This window comes from Peromyscus maniculatus, chromosome 4, assembly GCF_049852395.1.
Source record: "Peromyscus maniculatus bairdii isolate BWxNUB_F1_BW_parent chromosome 4, HU_Pman_BW_mat_3.1, whole genome shotgun sequence".
In the NCBI taxonomy this organism is placed as follows: domain Eukaryota; kingdom Metazoa; phylum Chordata; class Mammalia; order Rodentia; family Cricetidae; genus Peromyscus; species Peromyscus maniculatus.
Window position 1 is genome coordinate 83,491,570 of NC_134855.1, and position 14,857 is coordinate 83,506,426.

At 43.8% G+C, this 14,857-nt stretch overlaps 1 long non-coding RNA gene across 2 annotated transcripts in view; it reads left to right on the forward strand.

The window, feature by feature from the left end:
- The window catches only part of LOC121828767 (uncharacterized), a 110,005-nt gene that overhangs the window by 93,025 nt on the left and 2,123 nt on the right, over positions 1-14,857 (forward strand). For both annotated transcript variants that reach the window (XR_013050629.1, XR_013050630.1), the window contains one exon: positions 11,796-11,887. This is a non-coding gene — a long non-coding RNA (uncharacterized LOC121828767). The remainder of the gene's footprint in view (positions 1-11,795; positions 11,888-14,857) is intronic.

Consider the following 14,857-nt stretch of genomic DNA (forward strand, 5'->3'; position numbering starts at 1 on the left):
TTTAGGTAGGAACACGGGGAGCTCAACCCCCAACCAAACAGGAAGGTAGAGCTCAATGGTGAATGAACAGGTGTGGTAGGTGGGTAAGTATGGAGGGAGGGCAGGTGTGATTGCTGAGCAGGTATGGAGGGAGGGCAGGTATGGAGGGAGGGCAGGTGTGGAGGGCAGGTGTAGAGGGATGGCAGGTGTGGTGGGAGGGCAGGTGTGGAGGGCAGGTGTGGAGGGAGGGCAGGTGTGGTGGGAGGGCAGGTGTGGTGGGAGGGCAGGTGTGGAGGGCAGGTGTGGAGGGAGGGCAGGTGTGGAGGGATGGCAGGTGTGGAGGGAAGGCAGGTGTGGTGGGAGGGCAGGTGTGGAGGGATGGCAGGTGTGGTGGGAGGGCAGGTGTGGTGGGAGGGCAGGTGTGGAGGGATGGCAGGTGTGGAGGGAAGGCAGGTGTGGTGGGAGGGCAGGTGTGGTGGGAGGGTAGGTGTGGAGGGAGGCCAGGTGTGGAGGGAGGGCAGGTGTGATGGGTATAGATGCTTATGGGCAAGAATCGTGGTGATAGGCTACAAGCTGGCCTCTGATTAATTTCCTTTCCCAGTAAAACTGGGAACATAAATCAGCAGCCATAGCCATCATTTGGTAGTAAGGACAGGGGTGCTGAGAATTATGGAAGTCTTTCTAAAGGAGTCTTACCATTGGTATCTCTTAGTAATCTCTTGTATTTTGGAGTCAACTCTTTATATGCACTTAATCTGTATTCACAAAGTATATTTATGTGGCCATATATCAATTTCTATATTTCAATAATTCATGTTTATGTAGTTTTAGTTATTTCTGAAATATGTACTTAAAATATCAGCAACTTCTTTGCATTAGTGCCCACAGCTCCCACAACACATAAGCATATTAAATATGTGTTCATATATAATCCTGACAGCAACCTTTTGAAGGACTTATTACTCCCTTTTGAGAGATGTGGAACGTGAACGGAGCAAGGCTACACACTCGCTGGGGTGCAGCTGGTCTGGTCCGCACTCGGGTCTCGCTGCCTCCACATCTGGAGCACTGCTTCTTGGCCCATGCAGGTTTGGGGTGGGGTACAGTTCTCATCGCTCAGTTGTTTTTGGAGAGGAGTCAAGACAGACGCTCTCAAACAGCAGTGCCAACGTTAGGTGAAAGAGCAGGCACGAGCTGAGCACAAAGTTCATTTATTTTAAATGAAAAACATATTTAAGAAGCCGTCCTAAGGGCCAACAGTTTAATTCACACTTACATTTGGGTCAGCGTTCTAACGTAACCCCATTCTCCTTGTCTGTCCAAGAAGCCCCGGATCTGTCTCTGTTGCATGCCTAGCTTAGTTTATCTACTAGTTCATATATTTCTTAAGCGATGCCAGTAGCTCACTGGGTACTCTTAAACTTTTAAAATCTAATTTGATTTTTTTTAATCTAATTGAAAAAAAAAATCATTGTGTGCTGTGCACGTCTTCCTTAGCCTGTTGGCTGTTGGTGCGTTCCCTTTTCTTGTTTTGTTCCGCTGTTTTGGGAGGAAGGGCATCTACAAGGCGCACTTCTCATAGTGTGAGAAAGCCTTTACCTTTCCGGGGGAATGGTTAGTGAGGAGAAGAGGAGGTGTGGGCTTTGCTCGCCCTGTGTTCTGCTTCCTTTACTTTATGACGGTATCTACTGGTGTGACTACTGGTGTGTCTGCGTTCTCCCGATATGCACAGGTGGCAGTGGACAGCTCCTCTCTGTGGCAGGCCCCAGCTCTTCTGAGGAAAGCCCAGATGTTCTTTGGGCCTCCCCTGAGTTTTCTCTTTCTGGCCTCTGGCAGTTCTCTCAGCATTCTTCTGTCCCATGGGTGAGGAGGACTTCTCTGGATTGACGCACATTCCTATGTAGCATCTCAGCAATTCCTTGGGGCTCCTGTGTTTATCAGGTATGTTTTCTGCTGTCTTGACTGGTCTCTGGTTAATATAGCTACTGTTGGCTTTCGGTCCTCCAGAAAGAAAATCTAATTGGGGCTGAGTATAGTAACATTAGTTCGCTGTTTACTGAAATTTTGAACAATATTCAGGAAAACCTACTACATCACTCTTTATTGGGTTGAGCCTCATCCACACTTTGCAGTCCCCAGTGTTTGCTCTCAGCCTAGTATTTTCTGTTTCCTTTCTTTTGAGTCCTTACCTCAGTGGCGACATACATCCTACATCATAACAGCAGACTTCTGAGAATCTGGATAAACCAACTTCTCCAAGTCTTAACACGTCAGAGCTTCCGTACACATGTGCTCCGTGTTGTAGCCCCTTCTTTGATTTGCAAAGGGGGTTTTCAGGTAATTCATGCATGCTTGAGTTTAAAGCAGGGGATTATTTGAGCTGAAATCCTGAGAAGTTATCTGGTCTCTACAGTGAGCTTTCTTTCCCTCCCCATTTTCGTTTGTTCACATGATGTATGTTTTCCTTTTTTTATTAAGAAAACTTTTTCATTTATTTTACACACTAATCAAAGATCCCCCCTTCCCTCTTCCTGTCCCCCCAGCCTCCCCCTCCCAACCCATCTCTCTTTTCCCCCCACAAGAAGGGAAGGCCTCCCATGGGGAGGCGCATCCAGTAGAGGCAAATCCAAGCTCTTCCCTCTGCCTCAAGGCTGCACAAGGTGTCCCATCACAGGTAGTGGGCTCCAAAAAGCCTGCTCATGCACCAGGGATGGGCTGTACGTTTTGAAATGTAAAGCTTTAAATGTTTAACATATTTTGGGTTTTGCTTTATTTATTCTTGAAATTATTTTAACTTTTTAAATCCACTTACTTCATTTAGGCCACAAAGTAATAAATAACCTATGTGATATAATGTCCCTATAGAAACTGCCTAATTTAATTGTTTTAGCCCCCTTGAATGATCCAGCAAGAATAGAGTTGACCTTTGCTGCCCAATTATAGCAGACATCAATCACATGCAGCTATTTTGGGTTTGAAATTTGGTTAATAATTAAAATGCTCCGTTAGGTCTAAAATAGATGCTGGATCTTAAAACAAATGAAGAAAGCATCTAAACTCTCACATTAATTACTTTGTCTTTATTATGTTAGAAATGACATTCATTTAGATATATGAACCTAAGTAAACTATGAAGTGGAAATCTTACCTATTCTATTTTAACTTTGGCCCTGCTTTCAAATGTGGTAATTGGAAATAATTGAATTCTAGAATGGCTCAAATTTGATTTCTTTTGGCTAATTCTAGCATGTGACTTGGTGGCTAATGAGGAAGTTTGCAGAGGTTGCTAGATCTGCTTGCTGGTCTAAAGTTTGGTTCACATGCATTGTACATTGCCAGGCAGGGCCAACTGATACAGACACAGCAAATAAGAAAACAAAAAGCCCACTGTTTGCCCATGCTCGTCAATATAAAGACAAAGTATGTATTTGGTGTTTTTCTGGGAAGAGGTCACAGTCTTTATACTAAACTTCTTTTTCTTCTCCATAGGGCCTGCCAGCTGGGGATTTAATTTATTTCATCAGAGGGGACAATGGCACAGTAGGATGAAATGAAATGCTTATCTCTGTTGTAGTTTCTCTCTTCAGAGAAAAGTAGACCAAAATGGCATAGACTTCTCCCGATAGAGTGCCTTTAAAAGCAGTAGTAGCACTCTGAATAGTCCACGATGGTATTCCTGTAAGAAGTCAGTCTGTTTGCCAGTCACCTGATAATGCACGAAGCTAAAAATATTTCCTAGGCTTACAGCAATTAGAACATGCATAGAGTAAGCATTCTGCAAATACATATGGATTTCATTTCCATTTTGATGCTGGTTGGCAGTTTTCTAGAAAGTAAAGAACAAGGTACACAGAATGCATTGCTTGTTCAAGTAACTAGCAATATATTGACGATTGATATGGGCTATACTGGAAGAGTAGCCATATATTGACAGTTCTTCTCGGTACACAACGCAATTCCCCTCTAGCTGTTTTATATCTTTTTGATTTTGGAAATAGCATCTTATTTACATGCATGCACCCACATATAGGACACTGGGATAATAGCTTATCATGCTTCCACACCTTTAATCTCATGCATACCCTTTGGGGAAGGTATTATAGCCTTCACTTTACAAGGAACAAGTGCTGGAGTCATCAGTGTGCTAAATGCTTTTGTGCATTATACCACTGAATGTTTTCAGCCACCGTAGGAAGGGGGCATTGTCAGCATCTCCACATTACAGACGAACTACGTGTCGGAAGTAGGTGTGAAGATGCTCACTGGAATAGTAAATGCAGAGCCGGCAAGGAGACCCAATATTCCTGCCACTGCTTCTGTTACGCAATGATTTACTAGAGAGAGTGGCCCACTTGGAGAGAAGCACCCAGAGCCCGGGAGAGATCATCCTCACTACCTAGCTTCCGCATTGTGGGGTTTCTTACATTTTGGATAGGCTCACCACATAAGAGAGAGCCAGTTGTGGAGACTGAAGAAACAAATCTCAGGAAGATGACAGAAGTAAAAGGCAAGGAAAGTACAGTGAATCATTAATTTTAGGGGGCTCGAGAGAAAGCTAAACTTTAACCAATTGACTCCCACTGGATATGTAAGTGATGAACTAAGATGAGGTCTCACAAATGTACTTCTTTAGTCAGTTCAGTCCTCACAACCATGAACTAAGTACTGCCATCACTTCCATTTTAGGGATGAGTAAACCAGAACATGGACAGTTCAGATGTCTTTACTATTTTTCTTGTTGCAGGTAAATAGAGGAGCTGTCTGTCAGGGTCTAGAGCCTTAATGTCTGCCTGCCACATTCTCCCTCCTGCTCTCAGCAGAGTAAAATTTAGCCCATTTAAGTATCAATATCTTCACTCTTCCATGCTCTTTAAGACAAAGTGTGTGTGTGTATGTGTATGTGTGTGTGTGTGTGTGTGTGTGTGTGTGTGTGTGTTATGCTATGTGTAGTGCATATATGCATTCATGAGGTCATGTACATGTGAATGCCTAAGGTCACTGCTATATGTCTAAACTTAGTTCAGCTCTGCCTTTATTATTTGAGACAGAGTCTCTCACTGAATCTGGAGGTTATAAATTTAGTTGTTCAGTGATCTTCAGGGATCTGCCTGTCTCTTCCCTCCCAAGTCTTTAGGCTACAACCACACAGCCACACACCTGGCTTTTTAGGTGCATGCTGCCAATCTGAAATCAGGTACTAATACCGTTGAAGCCAGTCTCTTTAGGATGAATCTCAGCTTCACTGTGTGTATATTTGTATTTACATACTTTGTGAATGGTATTGCTATGGGTTAGATACCTTTACAGTGTGTCTCTCAAACATTCATGTGCTAGCAGCTTGGTTCTTGTTGTATTAATTTTAAGATGGTGGAACATTTAGAAGGTGGTTCCACCACTTTACCAATGAGTGGTGACCATTTTGAGGGGGAACTCATGCTTATCAGAGAAAGATGTGTGGGTGCTGGTTCCGAGACTGGTTTCAGGAAAATGGATGTACTATTTTCTTCAAGAGGATGTGACAAAGTATGGTTAAAAGTTAGAGGAAGAAGAACATTTTTCTCTCCCAGCAGGAAACCCAGCATCTCTCTTGTCTCATCTGTCTGTGTTCCAGCATTCTTGATCAGGCTTTTGACACAGGGCTGACTTCAACTGCTGTGGGGGAATATATTGACGTAGGGAGCCAAAGCAGCAGATGCCATAGGTAAACTAGGGAATCTGGGCTGCTGGTAGCATCCTTGTGTAGATTTCCTGGGGAGCTGAGGACCTTCTAAAGAGATGGCATTAGGGTTCTCACCGAGGAGGTAGGAAAAGGAGGTTGTTCAAACCATCAGAGTCTGGAAATACAGGGGAGTAGAAGAATGAAGAGCCATCAGAATGGTGCACTTCCAGGCAAAATAGAGCAAGCACAAGACTTGCACAAGATCAAGCCAGCTAAAATCCCAGCACGAATGGGGAAGGGGTTCATGAAGTCCCACATCTATCTAAGGAGCTGTTGACAAGCCACTGCATGGCTGCTAGAGGAGGAAGAGTCAGAGAGAAGCAGTGAGAGGATAGGAGAGGAACTAGAACGGGCGTCGGTTTGATCCAAATGCACCATATGCATTTTTGAATATTAAATAAGATATCAAAACACAGGAAGAGTGAGAAAGGCCTTGGAAAACTGAGAACGCATCACCTTCAAGAGCTTATTGTGTAAGGAAACATGAAAACTACACAGTGGACACCCGAGCAGTTTAGGCTGTGGCTTTATGCAGAGAAGCCTGTGGACCCCAGTGAACCAGCCTGAGAAGTTGGCTGCCGGCATCCTTCAAGGGATCAGAATGCAGGGGAAACTGAAATGATTAGCGTCTTCAAAAACAGAAGAATCCAGGTTTCGGTCAATGATCATTCTTCTTACTTAGATTTTAAAACATCTGGTAGGGTGTTTAGAGCCCAAATCCACCACTAAATCCCCCTGTAGGCACTGCAGTGTTTTCATCCATTGTCATCGACTCCCAGACCAGTAAATGTCCTCTAATATGCTAATAAAATCAGTTTCAGTTACGTTCCAACTTCTTCCTTTGAGCAACTGCTTTTGATGTGACATCTCTCCAGCCTTTATTATTTTAAAAGCTATGAGCCTGAAAGAATAGTTAACTAAAAAACACAGTTCTTTTGTGTGGACTGGCACATTTAAGGATCAAAAGTAGGTCATAGGGCTTTTGAAGTGGGTGCAGAGTAGATTTGTGATATAGTGATATGGATTCTGGAAGACGACAAGCAGCTTAATTTTAATAAACTAAGTTGACCCTAGAATGATCAAAGATATAATAACCCATTTCTATCTGTAAGTCGAACAGGTAGGCAGGAGGCAATAAGGAGTATGTGGCACCAGAAACTGCCTGGCTTCAGCTCTTGTAACTCTTCCGTGGCCTTAGCATCCTTCCATACATATGAAATACCCACAACTTACACACACGCAGTGCTCTGTCGAGGCTTTCTGACTCCCTAGAATCTTTCCAGTTCTGTAAGTGCAAAGTGTTGTCATTAATAACATACAGATCATAGCAGCAATCACTCTGTTGAAGAGATACCTGCATTCCTGTGCTTGCTGTAATACTATTCACAAGAAGCAAGATATGGAGGCACTATAAAATGTCTAAATGTTTATTCCCAGTTGAATAGAAAATGGAATATGGACACACACACACACACACACACACACACACACACACACATACACACACACACACACACACACACACTGCAGCCTTTAAAAAGAGGGAAATGCAGCCATTTGTGATAACATGAAGTAGATGAGCCTGTAAGACATCATGCTGAGTCACATAAGTTAGACACAGAAAGGCAACTCACTTTATAAGTGGATCCTAAAAACTCGTAGAAACTGTTAGAAAAAGGGCTGGCAGGGATCAGGGGAGCCGTTGGTCAAAGGTCATGGACTTTCAGTTGTCCATCCTGGGGACTGTTATGTAAGAATGCATACGGTATTTGGAATTAGCCAGGTGAATGGTCCTTCAGAACTCTTTACCACCACAGAACAAAAGGAGTGTATGGTGACGGTTGTGCTAATTGTTTGATACGGTTATTTATTTTACAGCAGAAACATATATCAAACATTTGAGTTGGATGCTTTAAAGATGCATAGTTTGCCAATTACATATCAATATAGCAGGGACAAATGGAAAATAATATCTTACTAGGTTAGAAATAGCAGTGAAAAACATGCTTGTTCTTTTAGGTCTGCTTTTAGGGTTGCGGCATATTGTAACAATCAATGTACCTTGTGAAATAAATCAGTATGCTGTAAGAAAATGAAGCTAGAGAGCTTGAAAAGCCCAATTTCCTGATTAAATTTTTGCCCAAGGCCAACCCTGTGTTCCTCTGGAAAGTGCTTAGGAGCTATGAGTGTTCTTTTACCCCTCTGGGCACTTGACTATGCAAAGAGCTCCATGAAGGAAATTAGAGAAGTCAGGCTCCAGTTGCTGAGCCTGCAGAGCCCGGGCACCCTTCAGCCAGCTGCTTCCGACACAAGAGTCATTGAACACTCCCTGGTACTTTGGGTGTGCATGTCCTTGGCCATGGCTGTGGCATTTTGGAGAAATCCATGTAGCAGTTCACTTGGAATTGTACCAAGCCTGACCTCCAGGTCACTTACATTCTTGACCTCTAAGATGTGTCGCAGTCTAAATTGTCAAGGCGAGAGAGGATGGAAAGCCTGAGGCCCCAAGGGGCAGCTCTGTTTTAACTGACTGAGTTAGGCTGCTATAACAGGCTGTTGGAAAGAAGGACCAAAGGAAGTTGTCCTCAGGGCTTAAGAGCTGAAGGGAAGTCACTGGTATTTAGAGAGGTGGAGATGATGAGAAAGAGGGAGAAAAGAGCAAGAGGTACCCAGGGTAATGATTCTTCAAGAAGACACGATCAGGGCAATCATGTTGCCTTACAGGTGCTCATCTAAAACTTGACACAAATGCTTTGCCTTGCTATTTCTTGAATCATCAAGAAGCATTTATGGAAGTCACAAACTGGCTCCACTCTCTATGTAGTTCATCAGTAAAGGAATATGCTTCATGAAGACTGGCTTTCACAATATAAACGGATGTATGAGTCAGAAATTGAGGAATGGGCCTTAGATGCTGCTTTATTTCCTCTGTGCTTTTGGAGTTTTGAAGTTTAGGGTTTTCAAACTGCAACTGAGGCTTTTATTCTGTTCCTGGGAGATTTATCTCCCGACAGGTGGCTGCGCCAGGTGAGAGATGGCACTAGACATTGCCATCAGCTGCTCAGCCTTCCTTCCGGCTGGCAGGTGCAGCTAAGCACACAGCCACTGTAGCCTGGACCCTCACTGTGCTTACCCATAAATGAAATACAGCGGACAGCAGAAATGAGCCCTATTACTGAATCACAGGCTCCTACCGCTGAGAGCCCTGTTGCAAAACAACAAGAAAATACCTGAGTGCTAAATGATGCACTACCTATTAGAGATGATAACTCTCATTTTGTTCTGCGATGACATTTTACTTGTATCCAAGACTTTTTGGTTGAGAAACTTTCTTCACAGCTGTACTATCCATGATTTGTAAGTTTCCCGCACTGTCACCCTTTTAGTTTTGAGAAAAATCTCTTAGTAGGAATTTTAGTCTTTTTACACTGCTCTTGAAGACCCCGGCAATCCATTTTGGTGGTCTCTCTGGATCAAACTGTTATATCCCTAGGCCTGGTAATTCGCTCTGAATTACCGTGAGATGCTCTTGTCCCTGGATAGAGACTGACGAAGGGGAGGGCCAAGGCTGAGGTGATCATGATCACTGTCCTGACTATGAGAGTCTGAGGTTCTGGGTCACTGCAGCTTTCCTACCATGCAGATGGGAATCTTGTTTGGGAAGCAGCCCAGTCTGGAGGCTTTACAATTCATCTGGGATGTGGCGAGTGTGTGGTTTTAAGAAGGAAGCTGACTTAGGGTTTTAAAACTCAGGTTGGAACCATCCACTTCCCTTCACCCTCTCCTTTCCTCTCAGATCCATACTCTCTTGTCCACTCTGGAAATGCCAGCTAACATTGACAAGCATCCCTGGAGATGAGCACTGTTCTCTTCTTAGAGACAGAGCCTCTGAGGTCCTGCTAGGGAAATTACACTTCAAAGCACTCTCCATTTCAGACTCATAAATCGATGTGGTATCAGAGATGCGGCTTTGAAAATGAAAGGCATTTTGAAAGCTGGAATGTGAGAGCCAGCCTGCATTAGTAGCCCCTCCTCTGTGCCTCTCCTCGGCACTGCAGCCACCACTGGCAGCTTTGTCTGTCTGTCTTTAGGACTGTTTGTTTGTCTGTGCGCAGAGAGAAGGAACGGTAGCCCATACACCGCTGTTTCTCTAGCTGACTTCTAATCAATGTAAAAGAAGGCGGGGGCCGTACACATGGCCGAGTAAAGGAAAGTGGCAGGCCAAGGTGGCTTAAGTCTACGGAGCACAGACATCTCACTCTGAAGTCTCTGGGTTAGTTTCAGTTGGTAAGGAATACTCTTTTGGAATAAAGCTTTGTAAAGGTTAACTGATAGGATATAGACATCATTTCACTCAGGGTAGTGACTTAATATTCACTCCTTAGATCTTTTCACAAGCATATTGTTGTAAAGATTGATTTACCAGTATTACTAATAAGCACAGAATGGTATAACCGTTTTAATAGCACACAAAAGAGCTGCTGCATCTTTGGTTGTCTTACGTTCCTGTCTGATGGCTTGCTGATGTTCGTGACAACAGTGGAACTTCCTGTGCTAAAACGTTTGTCTCTGTGGCCAGCAGGAATTACTGCAACTGAGTGGGTCCAAGGGGAGCTAAATTGAGAGAGTCTTGCTAGCTTGAGATTTGGCACCCATTTCAGCTTCCAGGAAGGGCTGGTGAATACTTTCAGTGTCTACATATCGTGAAAGGGTTTTTGATCTTGATAAGGAAACCTCTGCCCACAGGTTGCTGCTCAATGACAACCAACTACCTGCTGACCACAAGGAAAGACTCCTTGGATTCTAGAAAAGCAACAGAGGCAGAGAACGAAGGGCACACTGATAGGCAGCTCGTGGTTGCTCTCTACCCCCTTGGGGGTTCAAACAACCCTTTCACAGGGGTCCCCTCAGACCACCGGAAAACATGATTCCCAACAGTGGCAAAATGACACTCACGAAGTTGCAACAACAAAAATGAACTGATGGCTGGGGGTCACAACATGAGCAACTGTTGGGTCACAGCATTAGGAAGGCTCCGAACCACTGCTCTGGAGACTCCTAGCCTTCTCCTTTGCAAAGTCCTGTCTATACCTGGAGCAAAAGCAGCAGCTATGTGTCCCAGGAACCCTCTGCTGCTTTTGCCTTTCTCTTGAGAGTTCCCCTTCCCCTGCTGTTCAGTCAACTGCTTTGGCTTTCACACTGGCCTACTGGCTGTGGGTTCTATTCATGGGACTTGTGAGACAGGAGTCCAGGCGTGACCTTTGATGTTGGTACTCTGGTGACTGGTGATTGTTACGGACCTTTGCACCCACGACAAGTCCTTCTGAGTCTGTTGACCAGACTCCATTGCACTCATGAAGATCACCTGAGTCTCAATTTTGAGGCTTCCCTAAGGTCATCATTATTTGTGGAATGCACTTTATTTAGCTAAATTCTTTTGGCAAGCACCAGGAATTGAAGCAACAAAATCTTGTTTAGGATCTGATAACTTGCAATATCCCCTTAGATAATCTCTTCACTTCTTAGTTTCCTCAAGTAAGGAGATAATATTATTTATTAGACTGACTCCCTGCACTGTCTGCTAAAATGATAGGTGTGGAAAGTTTGAAAGAGTATCTGATTAAAGGCATTGCAGCAATAAATAACACAACACTTTTATCCCATAGTAAAACTTCAATTTGGGTTGGATAAAAATCTTATTTGTACACATTAATACAAGAAAACATAACATACCAAATATGGTATATACATCTATAATCTCATATATGCATCATCATCAAAGATATAAAGAAGACTAACATGTTACGTGGAAGGCCAATCTGTTGAAAAAATTAAAATATCAAATGATAATTGCTTAATATTGTATTGTTGGAAAATGCATGTGTTAAAGCCAGGCTATTTTTTATGCATCAAAAGCCAGCACAGTGAGTCTAAGCCCTCTCCTAAACTGTTAGATTGGACACAAATAGGCAGGGAGTAGTTGCATTTCTTCTGACCCTGAAATAAATATCACAGGACAGAGCAATATTAAATTCCAGACATAATAGTCTGACTGTACAAAAATACCTGAGTTCTGAGTAACTGTCTCTCCTTGCAGTGAGCAAACACATCATCATGGATAAGGTGTGTCTGACAGATGGGAAAGCCACCAAGTTATCGGAGAACGCTCGCCTGTCTGTCCTCCAACAGGTGAGTCAGCACCATCGACATTTTCAAATGTCAGCTACTGGATTCTTCTTTAATTAGTTGCCACAAAATATCATTAGTTCATTTATTCAGAAAACCTTTTATTTGAGTACTTGCTAGACACTAGGTACCATGGCAGGCTGCAGGGAGTGTCACAGGTGAATACTAGATGGGATTTTCCTTAAGGAGTCTACAGCCCTCTGCCAAAGATGTCAACTTCATCACTGAAGGATGCAGATACGTGTGCACGGGATGAACAAGGAGCCGGTCCTGTGTGAGAGGGAAACACTCACAAATCAAAGGGCCCCTTCAGCTTTCGGATATATGGGTGCAATGGATGTTACAAGGGCTCCGGGGTTTGGAAGGGCACTTAAAAGGACACAAAGTTTCAGATTGCATTGCAGAAGGCCATGAATGATAGGGTGAGCAGAGTTCTCTCCCCTCTGCTGCCAGTGGAGGCTGGTCTGGCGGTAGTGGGGGTTTACAGTAAGGGTGTTAGGACAGTAGGGGGAGGCCTTGGAAGGATTGCCTATGGGGCAATCAGTACCTGTAGAATGAAACTGGACCCCCATTTCACACCTCTATTCTCTTCTCATCAACCCCCTTCTTGGCCTGTACTGATTCTGTCTCTTTCTAAGTCTTGCCCTCTGCTTCTCTCTGTTTTGAGCTATGATCATACTTTATACGCAGCTAGGGTCAGCTCATCCATATTTATGTATGAAAGACTCGCTAAGGTTTCCCTCCCACAGTGTTAGACAGAGCTGCAGGAGTGTTTTATAATATCCTCTGAAAGTTTCTTCTGCATGGCTGTTGAGCTGTGGATATTACTGTCCCCATAATCTCCAAACTTATCTGTTGAAGGCCGGATCCTCATTATTTCAGGGTATGTCCTAATTGGTCTAACTTGGAAGGTTCCCTTCCCGAGGGAGGAAGGAAGTGCATATTAACAACATCTAGTCTCAGGAAGCTCTGAAAAGGGATGGGATCCACAAGGACCCACACCCCCACACCCCGCAGTGACTGGGGAGAAGAAACTCTACAGTGAAGCTGCCTGTAAGGTGTATAAGCGATGCAGCCACCTTTTGAGTCACCTGTGTCCCTCCCCCCCCACCCTTCCCATGCTCCTGCAACTGATCCCTCACCCATTGTATTGCAAGTAACCCCCCACCTATGCTGGATAGGAGTAACCCCCATAAATTCATTGGGTTACCAAGCTAGACTTAGTTAGTTGGAATCCCAGATGACTGGCGTTCTATAAGAGGAAGAAATCAGCCTCAGTGGAGCATCCCAGTGAGTGAATAAATGCCCCTTTCTCAAATATTTGAGCTAGTCCAGCTTGGTCCTTAGATCTGTTCAGTCAAAAGCCAGCTGATTCCATCAGACCAGCAAATGCTGGTGTCCCCCACACCACCACCACCACTGGGGCTTTGGCAGTGTGTTACTCAGTGTTGCTGTGACTTGAGACCACTGATGAAGAGAATGAGAGTTGAATGAAGTAACAACCTAGCTCGTTGTGTCCCAGCTTTCAAATCCTTGGATTAGACATGTTCTGAGCTCCTGGGATATTGGCTTCTCGTCCCGAGGAAAGTAAATGTAGTCTGAGCAATACTCTTTTTAGGACCTCATGTGTTTCAGAGCCTAGTTTCTAGACTCACACTAATTAGACTAGAATGATGAATCTATTGTGTCCAATAGACTCCTAAAATGGGGGAAATAATATCTCAGTTACAGGGGTATTTGGGGACTAAAATAACTGGACTTAGTCCACACCTCTACCTATATTCCAACCCAGAGGCAGGAAAACACATGATGCTCTGAGCATAGGGATGTGGTGGAAACTGTACCTTTTCTCTGTTTTTATTTTCATTTGATGTGTTTGGGTGTTTTGCCTGCTTGTGTGTCTGTGTACCACATGCATGCCTGATGACCAGGGAGGCCAGAAGAGCTATTTGGATCCCCTGGGACTGCAGTTATAGAGAGTTGTAAGTCTCTACATGGGTGCTGAAAATTGAACCCAGATCCTCCGAAGAGCAGCCAGTGCTCTTCTCGGCTGAGCCCCCCTTTTCTCTGTTTTTAAAAAACGATTCAAACACATTTACTGTCATAATAAAATAGTTTGTGACACACAAATGCACGTAAATTTGTGTACATACATGTGCAAATGTGTGTGTATGCATATGTACTGTGTGTTCATGGCTATATTCCCCAATTTTATAATCAGCTCTGTCTCAACATCAGTTGTCTGCCACACAGACTTTTAATGAGAGATGACTTGAGGTGATGCCTGGTTGATATCTAGTTAACAAAACTGAATATATTTTTCTTTGTCCTTCTTGCCCCGAAGAATTATATCTTCTTAATGTCCATGCACAGAACTGTAGAGAAAAAGAGGAAGGAGAGTGAGCTTCCTACGGGAGGCCACAAGGTGGCGGTGGCGTACACCGACCGCTGAGGTGCTCGGTGAGCCAATTCCCTGGGCTGGCAATGGTGGACAAACAACAACTAGGAGGTGCAGCAGCCTCCTATCAGCATCAAATCGCACCGAAAGAGCAAGGATCTTTCTAGTGCAGAATGCTAATTATATAAATGGACGGAAAACCGGAGAACTGCCTACTCCGGGTCATCCCAGGATCACTTTGCTGCCCTGGCTTGTGCAGGAAATAAAAAGGAACCATAAAGTTCGAGGCCAGCCTGGTCTACAGAGCGAGAGCGAGATCTAGGACAGGAACCAAAACTACAAGGAGAAACTCCGTCTCAAAAAAACCAAAATAATAATAATAATAATAATAATAATAATAATAATAATAATAATAACAACAACAACAACAACAATAATAATAATAGAAAGGCAAAGGTTTTCACCGTTTGGAAATATAATCTCTTTGTGCAGGTTTCTCCATTTTCCGATTTCAGACCTACTGCTCCTTGTCAACTTCTGTAAGTGGAGCTGGAAGTGGGTTTGCAGGGACGTGG